Raw genomic sequence first — 6,460 nt, forward strand, 5'->3', positions numbered from 1 at the left:
GGTACTCAGCTTCCACCTGTGACCCCTTATCCGTGTTCCACCTGTGCTCTTTAAACCTCTTTAAAAATAGTGTGCCACATGCGCGTTTAAACCTAGTGCTCTTGCATCTTGAGTTGCCTCCTCATAGGTTTGTGAGCCTTCTCAACTCTCCCCCTCCCTCACCCGGCGAGCGCGCTCACAAACACTCCCAGGCGCTGATCCAGACATTCCCGAACTGACTAACATCAGGCAACAACGTCTTCATCAACAGCCACATCAGAGAAAACTCAGGAGAACAAAAAATCTCTTAATTCCATCTCAGCCAAGCCAATGAGAGTTGTCGTGCGTAACCAGGAAGCGGATATCTTAGTGGGGGGAGGTTGGGGGAGACGGGCGGTGGGGAGGAGAGTGTGGGGAGTGGGGAAAGGGGTAGTTAAGGAGGAGAGCTGGGACTATCCAGGAATTCAACAACCGACAGATGTCTCATTAACAGATAGCTTCCGTCACCCCAGTGGGTGGAGGTGGCGAAGGCGGTTTCAGAAATGCTAGGAGAGCGGTGGATAGGTTAGGTTAGGTTAGGTTAGGTTAGGAATGGTATGAGAGAGAGAGATAAGAGAAAAAATAGAGTGCTTGAGGATAAGTAGAAAAAAAAGGAGAGTGAGGGAAAAGATTCCCTCACTCCTCGCTGAAGATTCTCCTCTCCTCACCCCCAAAGGTGAGTATTAGGAAGGGAAGATAAGATTGAGAGAGGTCAGGTGTGACCATCACCGGGCCGCTTGTCACCTACACTGACACTACGGTATGCGTCAATGTAAAGACTGCCAGTAAAATAAACTAATTGATTTGATTTAGCTATTCATATAAGTTTGCATTAAAACTGTCTTGGTGTGTATTTACAGTGATAGGGAATTAACAATTGTCACTGAGTTTAATCTCAAAAGAATTCAATATTTGTGTCTTTAAAAGCATCCACCTATTTAGCACTTTCTCTCCATCCATTCTTAGCCAGAAGGAGGAGGAAGAGAGCCTTTTACTTTTCTATCCTTATTTAATGTCCTGAGAGGATTTGCAGCCGTTCCACAGACTGGATTTAGTCGAAGTTTCCACTGCTGATAACTCCGGCATAGACCTACATATTATTTTGTGCGTTCTTGCCCTTGGCTCTCTCACAACGCACCCTTCACTCAACAGATAAATCAATTTCCAGGTGAGGAATAAGGCCGAGCTGAATCACCAAAGCCACGGAGGAGGGGGACTGCCGACCTTGTAGGCGAGCCAAGGCCGTTCCTGGTAGAGGGAACCTTCGATACTATCTTAAGTTTATTTGTCAGTTTGAAGGAGAAGGAGCCCTAGAGACGGGGTCCTGCCACCGGTGCTTCGTAGCCCAGCAGCTGAGGCAATAATGCTTTACACCATCACAGAGCTTCCTGAGACAGAGATAATGAAACTCTCAAACATAATAAAACTATAAATTTATTATATTTAGATGAACAAGAAAATCACCGAATCCTCTAACACGTAGTTACAAACAAAATAAACACCAACAAATATGTGCTCAACCTGTCACAGTGGACGGGGGTATAATAATATACAAATATGAGAGGCAGGTCCTGAGAGAGATTATCTTAGACAATGTAAATTAATGGTATTTGCATATGCAGAGTAACCAAGGCTTAAGTGAGATACAACACTGACGTGCTACTCAAGTGGTACGCTGTATAAGTACCTGAGTCCTGGTAGAATGGCTTTGAATATTGGTGAAGGCTTAGATGCATTATATTTGAGAGCAAAATATTATGTGTTGTAAGTAAATGCATACATATATATATATATATATATATATATATATATATATATATATATATATATATATATATATATATATATATATATATATATATGTATATATATATATATATATATATATATATATATATATATATATATATATATATATATATATATATATATATATATATATATATATATATATATATATATATGTATGTCGTACCTAGTAGCCAGAACGCACTTCTCAGCCTACTATGCAAGGCCCGATTTGCCTAATAAGCCAAGTTTTCATGAATTAATATATTTTCTCTAATTGTTTTCTTATGAAATGATAAAGCTACCCATTTCATTATGTATGTGGTCAATTTTTTTTATTGGAGTTAAAATTAACGTAGATATATGACCGAACCTAACCAACCCTACCTAACCTAACCTAACCTATCTTTATAGGTTAGGTTAGGTTAGGTAGCCGAAAAAGTTGGGTTAGGTTAGGTTAGATAGGTTAGGTAGTTGAAAAACAAATAATTCATGAAAACTTGGCTTATTATAAAAACTTGACATATATATATATATATATATATATATATATATATATATATATATATATATATATGTATTTGCATGCATAGAAGCTTGTGTATATGTATGTTCGCAGAGTCTATAAATACTTACCAACTGAAATATACAGTCATGAACGTGCCTCAAAAGATAACGTTATTATCATCCATCACATACCCATCATACCCATATCATCACAACACATACCCATCATACTCATATCATCACAACACACACTAACCATACCCACATCATCACAACACACACTAACCATACCCACATCATCACAACACACACTAACAATACCCACATCTGCATACTAGTCACTCTCATATAACAAATGATAACATTTACCTCAGAATAATTGACTAACCAGAGTTCCATTTACAAAGGAAACACCGAGACTCAGCAATAAGCTGATGACTTGGTAACAAAGCTGAACTATCTCACCATCTCACTGGTTTCACTCTTCACGATTCATGAACATAAGAGTGAAGGAATATTAGCATAACGGAGATAAGCAGATCATTAATATAAGTAAGGGAAGATAAATGAATACACGCCACGACTGATAACTGATCAGGAATGGTTTAAAGTAGCATTTGCAACGACTGTGTGTGTTTGTCGGCGGGTTCCTTGTCGGCGGGTTCCTTGTCGGCAGGCTCGGTGTCGGCTATGGTTGTGGTGCTTATGAAACAGAAACTACTGGGAAAAGAAATCCAGTTCTTTATGCAGGCGATGAGTCACAATAACGTGGCTGAAGTATGTTGACCAGACCACACACTAGAAGTTGAAGGGACGACGACGTTTCGGTCCGTCCTGGACCATTCTCAAGTCGATTGTGAATCGATCGACTTGAGAATGGTCCAGGACGGACCGAAACGTCGTCGTCCCTTCAACTTCTAGTGTGTGGTCTGGTCAACCAGTTCTTTATGCCCCGTCTACTAGCTTCGTTGTTCCTTTTGCCTTATAATTGGCCAATACTGACATTTCAATTTTTTGTCGAATCTGAAACTAAATTTGTGACTGGCTGTGGCTTACACAGCTTCTTCTTCCAACGTGTTTGACTCGTGCCAGTATTTCTTTGAATTTCTTCGAATAATTTGGGTTTCCCGTTTCAACTAGCATTCTCAAGTCCCACTTTTTTAATCTAAAGATATTATCCCCTTTTCATCTTTCCTATTCCCCTCCGCATCTTGAATGTTGGCCTCATGTCCCCTCAGTTCATTCTCTCCTTTGGTATCGTGAGATTAAGTTTGTTTAACCTCTCTTTGTAGCTTTGTATATGTAGCTTGGTCCTCTTAATTCAGGTCTTGTTTATATATATATATATATATATATATATATATATATATATATATATATATATATATATATATATATATATATATATATATATATATATATATATATATATGCGAACAAGCCTGAATGGTCCCCAGGACTATATGCGACTGAAAATCGAAATAGTCGAAAAAAACGACTATATGAGGGTTCGAGTCACTTCTATATATATATCTTGTAGGACGTGCAGACCAGCTGGGTGATATAGCTAGCCGCTCCAAGGGGAGCGGCTAGCTCACGCTAGCACGCTAGCTCCCTACCAGCTCACGTTATCAAGGGGAGTAAAACAGTAGTACATTTCAAGTGAAGCGTTGGAGGTAGAACTCCTATACCACAGCCAGAGTGCATGCAGGCCAAGTGTAGAAACCTGACAAGGGAAGGAAAAAACATACAAAAAAATAGTTAGAAGCAGAAGAAGAGAAGTTGTAGCAGAGGAGGAGGACCTCATCTGGACAGACAACTGACCAATGCTACTCACAAAGATGCTCAGTACAGGACACTGGGGCAGTATATGAAGGGGTCGGTGGTCCCCAGGGCAAGAGACGAGCTCCTCCCACACTGCTCGGTGACCCACTTTAACTCTCCCGTGCTCACCCGAAATTTATAAGTCTTGATAAGAGAACAACGTGGCACAAATGAACCGAAAAGATGAATTGACTGACAAATGCTGATGACGCTGCTGATTGGCGAGCGTGGAAGAGAAGAGGAAGGGGGGGGGTAGTGAAAGAGCAAGGAGAAGGAGAGGGGGTGGAAGGAAATATAAAAGAGGGAAAGTAAGAGAGGGGGTGATAAAAGAGAACAAAGATGGGAGAAAACAGAGTTTCAAGGCGATTCTCTGGCCAATACCTAAGGAAAATGATAACTGAAATTAATATGATTAAGGAATTTAAGTAGTCATGTATTTTCAGCTTTTGATATGAACTTTTCAAACACACACATATATCTGATCTATGAGGGGTAGCCGGCTGCACCCGGGTTCTGCGACCGGGGAAGAGACTACAAAGCATTTCACTTTGAACTATATGTTTAACTGATCTCTAATCCTGTCTATGGAGAACAGAAGAAAATGTATATATGCTGGTTAGCATTGTAAATGTGTGGCCACGTTTGTGGTAGAAAACAATAATAATAATAATAATAAAGCATTTCACTTTGTCCCGTTTTATCTTTATCTCATTTATCCTTTTCTTACAATCATTAACTATAGACTTGAAGATTGGATTTCGACAGTTAGTGAATCAAGTGTTCCTCGGTTATCCACAAATACGAAAACATCTTTTTCGTCTTGTACTTCCAAGAAAGCAGCCAGAATGGCCTGCAGATCAGCTTGTGTGGGTGATAAATAATTACTAAGTTGAGGTTCAGTTTTCTTGTCCATAGTTCCAAATTCAGTATTTTCCCTTATCAGAACACACCACACCCTGCCCTGCTATCTTCCGCCACCGATTCGTCACAATATACATGTAAACTATTGTCCCTTTGGAGGATATCATGCCTCCATACATATACCGTAATTGTCCCGGATCACGCAGATTTTTTTTGTTCACCTTAAGGTAGAACAATTTCCACTTATATCTATACTTTCCCGGGAGGAGTTCCTCTGCAGTGTCCAGACGGCTTGCGGCACTCATGTACATCTTTACCTTGCCTTTATATTGACTTTTTTTCCATTTTCCTCTGCTAAAGTTTTCAGAACTTAGTTTTCAGCCTCGAGCTAAGTTTCAGCAAGTATTTGTTTTTTCCTGCTTGAACTTTACAACACACGAGCTTCTCAAAGCACGAGTTTCACTACACACAAGTGTCTCAACAGACGAACTTCTAGCAATACCATATTAACTACGGTAATATGGAACATGAACTACTGACTAGGTTATGTTAGGTTAGGTTAGTTTCGTTAGGTTTGAAAAATTTTCAGTTAGATTTTAATTAAATCAGAAAACAATCAAATCATATTTCATGTAATGGAAAGCTTAATCATTCCATATGGAAATTTGTTTTGCAAAATATATAGTTTCTGGGAAATTCGCCTTGTTAGACAACTTGCACAATTAGGCACAACATATACCTATACTATAAGAATGTTTGTTTGTCTATTCAAAGTTGGAGGCCACATGCTTCGGTTTGGCCTTACCCAAATCTGTAAGGGGAATGGTCTGGGGTGCGGGACGGACATAGGATGGCCTGGGTAGGCCAAAGATAAATGGTTTTAGAAATATTATTAATTATTCACAACCCCCTCATTCCATTTTTCACGGATTCAATTTTGGTCAAGTGCGAAATATTCGCCCAGATTTTCAAAGGCCTTTTCTTCATAAACAATTACTTCTAAAATATTAAATATTAAATGACAATGTGTATTCACCTACTTGTATTCACCTAGTTGTGCTTGTGGGGATTGAGCTCTGCTCTTTCGGCCCGCCTCTCAACTGTCAACCAACTGTTACTAACTACTACTAATTTTTTTTCACACACACACACACACACACACACAAACACTTACACACACACCACAGTCATGTACATCTTTACCTTGCCTATATATTGACTGTTTTTCCGTTTTCCTCTGCTAAAGTTTTCAGAATTGACCGTTACAGCTGTCTACCTCCCAGGTACCTATTTACTGATAGGTAACACGGGAATTCAGAGTGAAAGAAACTTAGCCCATTTGTTTCTGCCTGGTCCGGGAATCGAACCCGGGCTTCAGAATTATGAGTCCTGCGCACTGTCCGCTCAGCGTGTATATATGTGTGTGTGTGTGTGTGTGTGTGTGTGTGTGTGTGTGTGTGTG

This window comes from Procambarus clarkii, chromosome 57 (assembly GCF_040958095.1).
Source record: "Procambarus clarkii isolate CNS0578487 chromosome 57, FALCON_Pclarkii_2.0, whole genome shotgun sequence".
In the NCBI taxonomy this organism is placed as follows: domain Eukaryota; kingdom Metazoa; phylum Arthropoda; class Malacostraca; order Decapoda; family Cambaridae; genus Procambarus; species Procambarus clarkii.